This window comes from Leptidea sinapis, chromosome 25, assembly GCF_905404315.1.
Source record: "Leptidea sinapis chromosome 25, ilLepSina1.1, whole genome shotgun sequence".
NCBI classification, from domain to species: domain Eukaryota; kingdom Metazoa; phylum Arthropoda; class Insecta; order Lepidoptera; family Pieridae; genus Leptidea; species Leptidea sinapis.
This window is the reverse complement of record NC_066289.1, coordinates 11576040-11589037: the sequence shown is the minus strand read 5'-3', so window position 1 is coordinate 11589037 and position 12998 is coordinate 11576040. Positions and strand designations below refer to the sequence as shown.

At 33.5% G+C, this 12998-nt stretch overlaps 1 protein-coding gene and 1 long non-coding RNA gene across 3 annotated transcripts in view; one reads left to right on the top strand and one right to left on the bottom strand.

Annotated features, from left to right (window-relative positions):
* Positions 1-12998, bottom strand: part of LOC126971976 (uncharacterized) — a 500026-nt gene that overhangs the window by 65361 nt on the left and 421667 nt on the right. The gene's annotated exons all lie outside the window — the stretch shown is intronic.
* Positions 1-12998, top strand: part of LOC126971962 (growth arrest-specific protein 1-like) — a 29003-nt gene that overhangs the window by 4433 nt on the left and 11572 nt on the right. The gene's annotated exons all lie outside the window — the stretch shown is intronic.

The window sequence follows — 12998 nt, the reverse complement described above, 5'->3', positions numbered from 1 at the left end:
CCTTGCTCTTGACTTTTTCCTGCTGAAGGTTCAAAAAGAAGTATTTTTGAACCTTCAGCACAAAAAGTCTAAGGAAAGGTTACAGCAAAAACTCTATGACAATCTGTGCCATAAAATATGTAGTTGCTGTTTGTGAAACAAAACCAAAAGTTGCAGCTGCGAGCCATATGGGTCTATAAGAAGTGCTTCGCGTGTTCTGTGATTTATTACGGAACATTTTTTGTGTATATTTTATATTAATGTGAACCGTGCCTTAATAGACTTTAATAAGTCGTATTGCAAACGCAGATTGTTTTTAAAATTACTCTAAAAATTTTTTTATTAAATTTCAAAATATCTTTATTAACAAGTAAATTAAGTTATGTACAAAACCAGTGTAGGTAGATTCTAGTAGTACAGTATCGTGATTTAAGGTATTGTTTTTTGGGTACTTAGGCTAATAAAAACATATAAAGCAGAATAATTTCAGTACAGGGTAAACAAGCGTTGTTAAATATAATAATTATTGATTCAGCAAGGTTTAGTCTATGTAAGCCTTAGACACAGCATAAAAAAAAAGGAATCAATATATCTTGCAAACATTAACCCCCTTATTCATAATAGTCTGCTAACTTAAAGCATTGCTAATTCTCACTCTGTCTTCTTCTATTGACCTAAGTCAGAATGAGAAAAAATACGCCTTAGCGGCTGTTTTAAGTGAGCGGACCATTATGAATAAGGGGGTAAGACGTCTAACTTATTTTTCTAGAAGATAGTTTTAAGAATGCATGCATGTTTGAAGAATCAAGTTGAAGTAGCCAACAAATACAGTCACAAACTATTTAAAAGATACGGCTATTTAATCCTAATAGTGGCAGGTAAAAAAACTAAAGGTTAAACGAAATAGAGTTATTTGTCCAAAAAGAAAGCTAAGTTCTTTTTGCGCGAATACCGAGTTTGGACCCCGGGCAAGAATGATTCTATAACTGAACTACGAGTGTAGTGAGTGATTCAATAGTGTACTATAAAATCTTAGCTCTCAAAAACGACTTTTGCTCACTAGTTTAATGCAGCAAAGACACCATTTGTAGTTAGAGAGATGAAATCTTTATTAGTTGTCATTGCAAACACTGAAGTGTGAAAGCAAAACCTTAATAATATTGATGCCAAAGAGAACATTATACTGTTTAATTTTATTTTCTGTAACGTATACATAAATAATTTTATTACATAAGTTTTTGCTCTCGTTTTTTCATCAGTACGGAGCCCTAGGTCGTCACTTCTCGTCGTCTCGACTTTTTTGACGCTTGTCAGCAAATAAACTATGTCTGTGACAGATTGGCTTCAGCTGTTACTATTGCAAACTTCAAAATGCCGTAAATAATAATCGCATGTTTCTTGTGTATTACAAAGCAACTGAACCGATTTTAATTAAATTTTCAGTCAGTCTTCAAATCAGCGAATGAAACGATCGGATCGAACAATATTTAGCAAAATAGCTAATTATACTAGTAGTAAAGTAGTACTTTATAGGTTCAAGTTTATGAAATGAAAAGTTCATTAGGCTCACTGAGTTGGTACTTTATTTTGTGGGCATCGAAGACTGAAGTCAGCTATATTGTAACGCTAGACTAAACTAAGCTAGTTTACACAAACGAGATCATTCAAAGCAAAATCTAACAGAATCCTAACTTATACATAGTTATAATTATATTGTAAACGTTATTAATTTATAAATACAGAACAAAAAGATTACCTCACTTCATTTTCACTTACAAGATTTATTTTCTTCCATGAACAACAACGTTATGTTAACGTGCGGACTTATTAAGACTAATACATCTTTGAGTTTCATATATGAAATGAAGTATAGATATTATAAACAAGAAACAATAAAAGATAATTTGAGACGCTTGAGAAAATAACTTGCATCCTGGTTAGCCCGTATGCTCATCTCAAGCACGATTCACAGAACCCTCGAGTGCTTATCAAGAACTATAACAAGATTCAGTCTACTCTCAAGATGTCAGTATCCAATTGTACCCATGTCTTATTAGTGCATAATAATGCATGCGATTAATGGCCATATGGGCCCACAGGTGTCTCATTCCTGAACAACTTCCCTGAAATATTGTCTGCACCATTCTCCGTAGGACTTCACAACAATACTCGGATTTCGGCTATTAAACTGTTATTTTGATGTTTGTTTTTGTTTCCTGTGGCTTTTTAATACGTTGTAGTATGTCTTTAATTTTACGAAACAGTCTTAATTTAGTGAATAAATAGACGTATTTTTATTACACTCTTTCTTAATAAATGAATCCAATTTTGCAGTCAATAAACACACATTGGGTAATTAACCCCTTTCACCGCAATATCAGATAAAAGATAACAGGTGCGTTAAGTAAAAAAGGTTTATGTTTTTTATTTAATTATTTACTTCACAATAATAAATTTGATGATATTAATCAATAAAGTTTTTTTATTAAGAGGGGAACACACCAGCATACATGCATCTGATGTCTGTGATGTGTGATCATCGTGGCCCAAACTCTCTTGTAACATAACAATAACAAGAGCGTTGTCGATAAAAAAAAACTATAACTAAGTTTTACTATTAGCACTAATTTTAAAACTAAACCTCTAAGGACACTGCATAATGTGAAATTGACAAAAATAAACAGGAGTTTTAAGACGATGCCATGAATAAGAAGTCATTATTTTTTCCACCAATATACATATCATGTGAGCAGTCAAAAAAGAGGATAAACAAAATAAAAAACTTACAAAACTTTAGAAGAAAAAAATAAAAACAAACGGATTATTGCTAACTTAAATGAAATTCTCTTATATATTTCTTAAACTTTGTGGTGGAACAAGTATGTAAATCAATATTATTAAATTTAACATTAAACTTATTACAAGGCCGATATATAAAAGTATTTTGAATATAAAGGGTGTCCAGCGGGAATTTTTCAACTTTAAATAAACGTTACTCATTTGTTAGCGGGGTTAGGGCTGCGGAGGGGGTGACGTTAGAAGCGACGTTTCTGCGGATTTGTCAGTCGCCATGAGTCATTGGTCGGGCGCGCACCGCGCGTATGCGGTGGAACAATATTTGTTGAACGGCAATTCGCCTATTCGAGCGCGTCGTGCTTTTTGTTTGCATTACAACATTCGGCGATTAAGCGATGGTCCGAGTACGCAGCTTATCAGAACGTGGGTGCAAAGATTTCGAGAAGAAGGGACAATGATCAATAGGCCGCCACCAGGACCGTCTACGTCGGCAGCAACACCAGAACGAGTGGCACAGGTGCGTCAAGAAATTCTTAGAAATCCAAGGAAATCAGTAAGAAAGATTGCCGCCTCTACAGGCATTAAGAAGTCAACTGTGCATACGATTTTGAAAAAAAAACTAAAGCTTCATCCCTATAAAATGCAAATTGTCCAAAAATTGAATGAGAACGATTATGTTTCAAGAGAAAGGTACGCCAGAACGGCTTTGCAACGATTTCGAACCCCCAGAACACTTGGAAACATATTGTTCAGCGATGAGGCACATTTTCACATCGGGGGTTACGTAAACAAGCAAAATATGCGTTACTGGAATCCCAACAACCCAAGAGAACGTCATCAGAAAAGTTTGCACTGCCCGAAAACCACAGTATGGTGCGCCATCTCAGCTCAAGGAATAATCGGACCGTATTTTTTTAATCAGGGGGAAACTGTGGATACCTCTGTATACTGCCGCATGATTGATGAGTTTTTAGTGCCGCAATTGCAAGTTTTTCCAGGACGCAACAATAGGACACATTTCCAGCAAGATGGGGCAACCCCGCACACTTCCAGGGTGTCCATGTCGAAGTTAAGGGACATTTTCCCTGGAAAATTAATAAGCAAGTACGGAGACATAGCCTGGCCACCACGATCGCCTGACTTGACGCCCTGTGATTTTTTCTTGTGGGGATACCTCAAGTCCAAAGTTTACTGTAATAATCCCCGCACCATATCTGCCCTACAAGAAAATATCCGGCGTGAAATTGATGCAATCCCCCAAGCACTGTGTTCGCGCGTATTCGCCAATATGAGGGTTCGCTTACAAGAGTGTGTTACGCGAAATGGACGTCACTTGGAGGACATTATTTTTAAAAAATAAAATCCGCAGAAACGTGCTTTGTTTTAAAAATATAATAAATATTTTGAGTTTAATAATATGTTTTTTATTTAAGTTTAAAAAACAAAATTTTCCGCTGGACACCCTTTATTTAGTAGGTACTTGTTGGTGGAACATAAAGCGATGACTTATTTCTAGTGCCAACCTTAGGACATCTGAAGTAAATATTACTTAACAAAAATGGAGAGTCTATAAAATTATAAAGAATTTTGTACAAAAATGTCATATCGCGCTCTGTTCGACGGTTTTCAAGTGAGTGTAGGTAAACTGTAGAGTGATCATGGTAAGGATATCTTTATTTAAGATTACTATATTAAAGTATACCTGTAAAATTAGGATGCCTTTATACATATAATTGATGTCGAATTGTCGTTTAACAATAGCATCGATATAAAAGTGTCAAAAGTAGAACATTGTAACCCCCTTTATCTTGCTATCTTTTTGCATTACTAAATTATCGTCATAAGTTCAATTCTAGGTTATTTATTGCAAATAATATTATACGACTTCCTTTTGTCCTATAAAGTTCAGATATATTTCGTTTCCGTTTACAATAAAATTGATTGATTCACGATGTATTCGATCGTGTGTTTGTCTTACAAAATAATCTTTTTTTAACACAAAAAAACTGTATCATTTATTAAAATATTTGTAGTTCTTATTAATATCAATATCTATGTCCAATAAACAGAAAGTTTAGTTTTGTGCTGATAGCCCTGAAGGCTTTTACAGCGACGGACAGAGTAGTACAGTAATGCTCAGTGGGCGGCATCTTGTATGAGCCTCGCACAAGTCTATCGAAATCTTCATTTACGATTTACACGAACTACAAAACCCCTTTAATACTCCACTTTTATAACGTATTATCTTAATTATGTTCAGAAACATATCTTATCTGTTGTTTTATTTATAATGGCTGTAATCGTTCGTGATTCGCGGCCACATTTGGGTCACGGTGTCACCGCGCGGTGTTCACAAAGAACAGAATTAACACTTAATTCAACAGAATACACCATTATATCTATAGAGCTTATCAATAATGATAAATTTAAACACTTTTAGATTATATAAATTACACATAAACTATATTTCTACTAAGCGTTGATGACATTTGGTAACGTTCTACATACATCTACACTAAAAAATGGAGAGCAGTTTTTTTTTATTTGGTTATACTGCGAACACTACTGACACGATCGGAAGAATACTTATACCATAGATTAAATACCAAGTTTAGAAAGAGCCTCCTTCTGTTAGGCAACGTAAACAAAAACAAGTCAGGTTTATTACTTTAGTGTGCATGACAAGATACGTCTTACACTGGTGATACGTATGTCGCCATGTTTTGGTGTGCGTGCGTTACTGAAAATAGCTGTTAAAACAGTTTGCCATTTCTTTTTCGAAGTTTTCACAGATGTAAAAAATATCTAAGACTTATACCATAACATACGACGTGTTTCGAAGAAGGTTATCTATATATATATAAGAGATTTCCACGTATATAGTCACTCATCACGATATCTCTGGAACCATTAGGCGTAGAGACTTGAAATCTGGTTGGAATATTCCTTTCGCCGAGTAGAGGTCAGCTAAGAACGGATTTTACGAAATTCCACCCGCAAGAGTTTTTTTAAATATGAACAGAACAACGTCTGTCGGGTCAGCTAGTACAGTATATTATATGTTGGTATTACTTATGTGGAACCGTTAAATTTGACTTAGAAAACATGTCATTACATACGACAATTCATAATATAAGCGGGCGCGGGGTAATACTTAATTTATATGGCAAAACGTCAAATTCATATACGTATATATTGCCTATTTATTATCTTATATACAGGGTCTGTCGTAAATAATGGATTAAATGGCAACCGATTGAATGATCAAAGGTGCAAAAATTTAGAAAAAAACTAAAAGTATGCATTATTTTTACACTGTTGGTAAAACTGACGTAAAAACTAGATTTTATTGTAGCCTAACATCGGGGTTACCTCCACTTATCGGATTATCTATTATTTACGACAGACCCTGTATATATATTTGTTTATATGTAATATATTTGTTTTATTTATCAACATTTCACATATTTATTATATCTTAAATCATATAATATATCATTAAGTGCTGTCAACCATAAAACTTAACACAGAGTTAAGTTGTCTATGAAATATGTTTAGTGTAAACTCTGTAATTATAAATATAAAGAATACTCTAAATCTATCTTTAGTATCAATTTTGAAAGAAAATATTTATATCCATTCTACATAATGTTACAAAACGCATTATGCTAAGTTTTCGTTGTCATTATGTGTAATGTTACTAGTTAAGAATATAACAGTGTTAAACGTAAGCAAACAATACTATCGTTTGTTTTATCTTCCAAGGTGAAGCTATTGAGTTGACTTAAACATTAACATAATTATCAAAACAATACACTAACGTCACATTGACATGAAGTAACGAATCGCTAAAGGCCTCATATTTAAATACCGTATTAGACAAAGAACCCAGTTTTTAAGGTCTAGAAACATATTATGTACATATAAATAATAATACATATTAATAAAAAAGTGCCTATATATTAATGTGACAACTGGGCCGAAAGTGCGTCATACATATAAGACTTTTAAATATTTTTTCAAAAAAGCTGTGTAAATAAAATACTGCAATTCACTACTGCAAATTGCTCAATATACAGGTTAACGGTCAACCTCAATTTTTTTGAGGATTTCACAGCCGTCACAGTCTATCTAGACGTATAAAAATGATCTAAGCTATAATGTATCAGTCACTCAAGAACAGCGCGATGTAAGTAAAACGTTATATATTTTCTTGTTTTTATCTAACTATATATGGTTACTAGCTGACCCAGCAAAAGTTGTATTGCCTATATTAAAATCGCGATACAAAAGTAACTGTTGATCGTAGATGGGTGAAAATTTGAAGTTGTATGTATTTTTTATATCATAATCAAACAAATTAAAAAAAATCATGTGGACCACCCTTAACATTTAGGGGGATGAAAAATAGATGTTGTCCGATTCTCAGACCTATCCAATATGCACTCAAAATTTCATGAGAATCGGTCAAGCCGTTTCGGAGGAGTTCAATGTTTAACACCATGACACGAGAATTTTATATATTAGATGTATGTACGTATTAAATATATCGTTGTCTTGCATCAATAGTATAGGCTATGCTTACATGGGGCAAGATAATTTGTAATCCAAATGATTTGAGTTTTCTTTAGTGTTAATTCCGCCAATATTTGTCTTAGAGACGAAACACGTGTCGAATTGTTTAAGACAAATATTGGCAGAATTGACACTAAAGAAAATTCAAATCATTTGGATAATTATGGATTTCCTCAAAGTAACGCCTACTTCAATAATTTTTTTTAAGATAATTTGTTTAATATTGTGTCAATATTATTATTAAAAAACATTTTACTTGGACCCTGACACGCTTGGCTGTTTTTATTAATTGACCTATCAAGCGGGATAGCCGCTCAAATTTGATCATCTTGTGAAGATATGCCCACTACCTGTCCTAAACAATAAACGGTAGTCGACGCGGGCTTGAGTTATAAGTAAGACTAACTCAAAAAACTTATGTTAGCTTAAGTGATTGTCACGTAATGACACGCAATAACGAGGTGCCCGGGAGCACGATTTATTTGTTTTTCTGTTTAGAAGCCAAGCTCTTAAGGCTTTCCCTTCACTATATTAGGAGTTATAATAAAACTTCATAAAATACTCTAAGAACTTTTAGATTCGGTCTGCGATTAACCTGTCAAAGTCGTAGGTATTCTAATATTTTTAAGTCAGTACATAATATTTATTTAATTATTTAAAATATGCAATTTTGTATTAAGTTATTGTAATTCTGTAACTAGAAAACTAACAGCTATATTAAATAATAGTTAGAAAATAAATACATTAAACGCTATTTCCAATTTAACACTTTTTATTTATAATTAATAGTACGCTGAAATTGTAAAATTGAATTGTTGAAGAAATCTAAATCAGTTTTAAGTAGATATTTTTTCCTTACTGACGTAATAATTTTCCTGATAGTTATATCGTAAAGAAGACAATTAATAAGACTAATCCGAGAGAGTCTACCAACCGCTACGTTCACTAGAAAACACAGGTATGACGCCGGGCGCCTATGCTCAACGGTAAAAGGTGGATATTGATGTAACAGCATTTTGTAATGTATAATAATTAATATTATTACCGGGAAAATGTTTACATCAAAATTGCGCCGCGTATTGAGGCTTTATTGCAACTTTAAGAATTTAGTATAATTGCAGACAGTGGTTGGTACTTGGTTGTACTCGCAGAATTTACTAATTAAGCATTCTTTCCGCCCGGAATACATGGAAAAGTTTCCGATGCTCCCAGTGAAATTCGAACTCTGAAAATAACCTCAATTTCTTTTTTTATTAGGGCAAACAAAGTCTGTCGGCACAGCTAGTTAAGAATAATGTGACATGTCTCACGCAGATGACACACGTTTAGCGTGCGTGTGTGAAAAGCATTCGTAATTGCTCATAAAACATAGTCTCGCTTCAGTCAATGTTTGTACTTCATATTATTTCCTTCCACTCCAGCATTAAGTAGGTTATGCCTATACTGTTTAATTACTCCAAAGTAAAAGACAAAATCTTCATCTTTAGAAGTATAACACACGCAACGACCAGTCATCACTTTCCTAGTCGTATTTTAAGAAACGGAACGACCTATACCAAGACACACACGCTACAATACTTAAATATATAATTAATACTATTTTTTTAGTATTATACTTAATTTATAATACAGTAAACCCGAACAGATATTGTCTTGGTATCATTCCGTGCGCACAAGTGTATAATAGGGTCTCTTTGGCGGAGGGCGGCGGGAGGTGACAGCGCAATCAGTGTGAAATAAGCTTTCGTAGCGGGTTGGCGTGAATATATTCAGGATTATTATACACGACGACTTCGCTTTTTATTTATTACGCTCATCGAAATTATTATATAACAGCAAAACGACGAGAGTAGTATTTATTGTTTCTTCGTATGTTGAACCATCAGTGGTTCGTCGCTTAAAAAACGAAAAATCCAATCACACGAGCGCAAACTGCTCGTCAGTTTAAAAAATTAATGACTACATCACATTCGGATGTCACGAAGTCAATTCTTTGAAGAGTCGACAATAGATACTATCTACACGGGCGATTAGTTCCCGAAATTGAGGCCGAAAAACACGAGTCACGAATATTAAACGGCTACAAAAAACCGGCTAGGTGCGAGTCGAATTAACGTACCGCGACGGATACAGAACTCATGATGGTAGAAATAATTTTATTTGCATTAAAAAAAAACTATGTGTGCAAGATAAGTGATAAGTACAGGAAACTTAAGTGAGAATCTTGCAACTTCTCATTCAGCATAAACTTTTGTGAAGAGGTGTTATATAATGGTAACTTTTGGGTTTACGTTACGACGATTTTTTATTTTATGAACCTACTAATTGACTGATAAACATTATATATTCTACACATCCAAGAATATTGTCTTTTAGTAAAATAATTATTTAGACCTAATTAAAAACAGTTCTTAGATACTTATATTAAATAAGGCCTATCATATATATGTAGATTTAAAAGTATTATATTTTTTTGACATTCGGTATTTTGTCAATTTGACCTCTGGTTCCTAGAGTTTGCCTTACTATTCTATCGCTTGCCGTACTTGGTGTTCGCTTTTAAATACGATTAAATGAACACAGCGTCTGCTTCGTCTGAAGCTGGGGATTATCTCTGCTACAGCCGGATGTAGTCCTTACTGCTCTGTGATAAGAGTTATTTGTTTGGTCAGCAACGTCAATTGTTATTGTAATGTAACTCTTGGAGTGTGCACGACGCTTGACTCTAGAGAGGTTGGACATCTTAAGTTGTCACTTGTCATTTTGTTTTCTTTTAACGCCAGCATCTCGGCCGGACAATGACCTGCGTTGGTGCCTTAGGGATGTCACTTTGCATACACCTTGCCAGTCTTATGGGGGGTTATAGAAAAGAACACAGTCTACCTTTCTCTTAAACTGAAACACAAATATGTATTTACCAAAGTGGGCTTCGTATTTCACTGCTAACATTTTTTATTTTAACATAATTTAAGACATAATCATTTTAATAAAAAAATTCGTGTCACGTTGTTTGTCCGCGTTGAACTCCTAAGCTACTGAACCGATATTAATCAAATTTTCCACACCGTATGCAATTTGCTCCAATTTGAGAGAGTTTCTTTATTTATTTATTAAAAAGGAAGTTAACGTTGTATACAACACATTCTAAAGCACACTCATAAATATATATGTTAAAAATTGTATACCTCACTTACAGGCTAACTCAACATGCATAATGAACTGAAAAACAATACAATACATACCTACGTATTTTAAAAACTTACATTACTTAAAAATGTTGTAAAAAGAAACACAAAAGTTAAAACAACTAAAAAGGGATGAACAAAGAAAATACAATAGTCTCGTGCCAGATTTTGGCGAGACAACATATCCTGAGAATGCCTCGTGTAGAGGCGAAACACGTGTCGAATTGTTTTAAGACAAATATTGACGGAATTAACACTAAAGAAAACTCAAATTGTCAAATGTCAACTGTCATTTCTACAACATGAACTGTAAAATATTTCCAAGTGAGAATAAAAATAAAATATAACAAGACATAAAAAATAGAAATCATGCAATACAATATTACCTAAATCTAAAAGAGGTAAACATTTTTTTTTAATTATTTGTGTCGATTCGTGACCTTTAATATTTTTTAATTTCTTATTATATTTCTGTATGAATAATTTTATCAGGTAAATTTTTGGACACCGTGTGACAGTTCTGCTGTGACATTATCTCATTACAAGAACTGCGAAATATAAAATGATTATTGTAATGATTGAACTGCTCCAATTTTCGTAATTAACAAACTATATTCTAAATGTGTATATATGCATTTGTTTAATGATATTATTATAGTATTAAAAGAGGTAGATATGTCACTAGCGCGCCGAAAATCAATCGCCTAAATTGAGTCAATTGGTTCCTTTTGTCGTAGTCGCTCTCTCGATACGAAAACGGTACACACGCGTTTGTTGTTGACAGAATTGCTTACAATTTGATATTATATTATAAAATCAATGACACATTATCTACCTAATTTCAATGCAGTTTTACTACTTTATAGCTTTTACTACATGAACTCATGAATGAATCGTAATTTAGGCATAAATGACGGTGTTCGGTAAAAAATCATATCTGATAAATTAACTGTATTTTCTCTATACAAATACGAAGCAATTAGCAAATTAGAGTTATCTCTTTTTCGCTTGCGATAATTGCATTTACTATCCTTATTTTATTGCTTATATTATTGCAATGTTAAATTATTCATGTGTGCGTTAGTGTATCATTTTCAATCACCGAATGTTGTCTACGTAACCTATCTATACTTTTAAATATCATTGCATTTGTTTAGGTGATGCACCAACGGTCAGTTAGTATAATATATAATATTAACCTTGCCTTGATAAAGTTTGCACTTATGTCGTGTGTTGTCTTAAGCGTCGTTTGTTTTCATTTAACTTTGATACTGAAGTTATCCACACGTGACTTATAGTCCAGTGACTTACAAGGACAGTAACAAACAACTGTTTGCGTTGAATAATGAGTAAATGTTTATCAAGCATCGGTAGCCCTAATATTGACGTGTAAGCAAGTAGCCAGCACCGTGCCTACGTGGTTCCGTATGTTTACCGACTCACTTCCGAGAAGTGATCTAGACGAGGATTACCCGGAGATGTGGCGTTGCAATGTTTGATCTGAGATAGACGAGATGCTGCGGGCGATCCAATCTTGTACCTGCTGTGTACCTTCACTGTGTTGCGATATAACCAGTCCGTGTGTTGTAAGACTATTGTAAAGAAAGTGATACGCACTTATTTAACAATTAAAAGTTATCAGTTTTATTTTTAATCTTATTCAATAATATTAATCTTCTCTTTTTAGCTGTTGCCCAATTATTTTGCTACGAAATGTACAATCACTAACTAGATTTATCATTAAATAGATACGAAATATATACTAATGTAAAGTTGATGAGTTTTGTTTCCTTGATCGCCCTAATGTCTGGATCTACAAAATGGACATGTATATTTTTTTTGTATATGATAGCCAGATTCAAGAGGACTACAGGCAATTAGTTTAGCTCAATCGATGTATATTAGTACAGTATTTTTAGATTAGCATTCGTCAGTCACAACGGGTTTATTGAAATAGAAAAAACAAGCCAATTCTTAGAAATTGATAGTTTTTTATTTTTAGTGTTTAAACATACAATAAAAGTAAAACACACATAAAAAGCCCTTTCATTAATTATTTTACAATTTAATATTCATCACTTAAGTATTATATTTAATTTTATTTATTAACACGGTTTTACTCGTGGTTTATCGGTGTGGGGTACCGACTACGAGCACAAGTCCGGAGTATGAGATTGTATGTACGTTACCGCGAACTTACTACACTCACCCTGATGAAGGACCTCCGAATGATCCGATATTAGTCGGTACCCACACCGATAAACCGAGAGTACTAAAGCCATGTTGATAAATAAAGTTATAAATGTCTCAGAAAAGTTTTAATATTTTTTTTAGCTTATATATTATGTACAGACTAAGTTCACTTTCCACTTTTCTTTGCTGGCTTGGCAGTAGCCTGTTGTGCCTTGAGGACGTTCACAATTTTCTGTTCCTCAATAAGTAAGGCTCTGACAATGCGTTGTT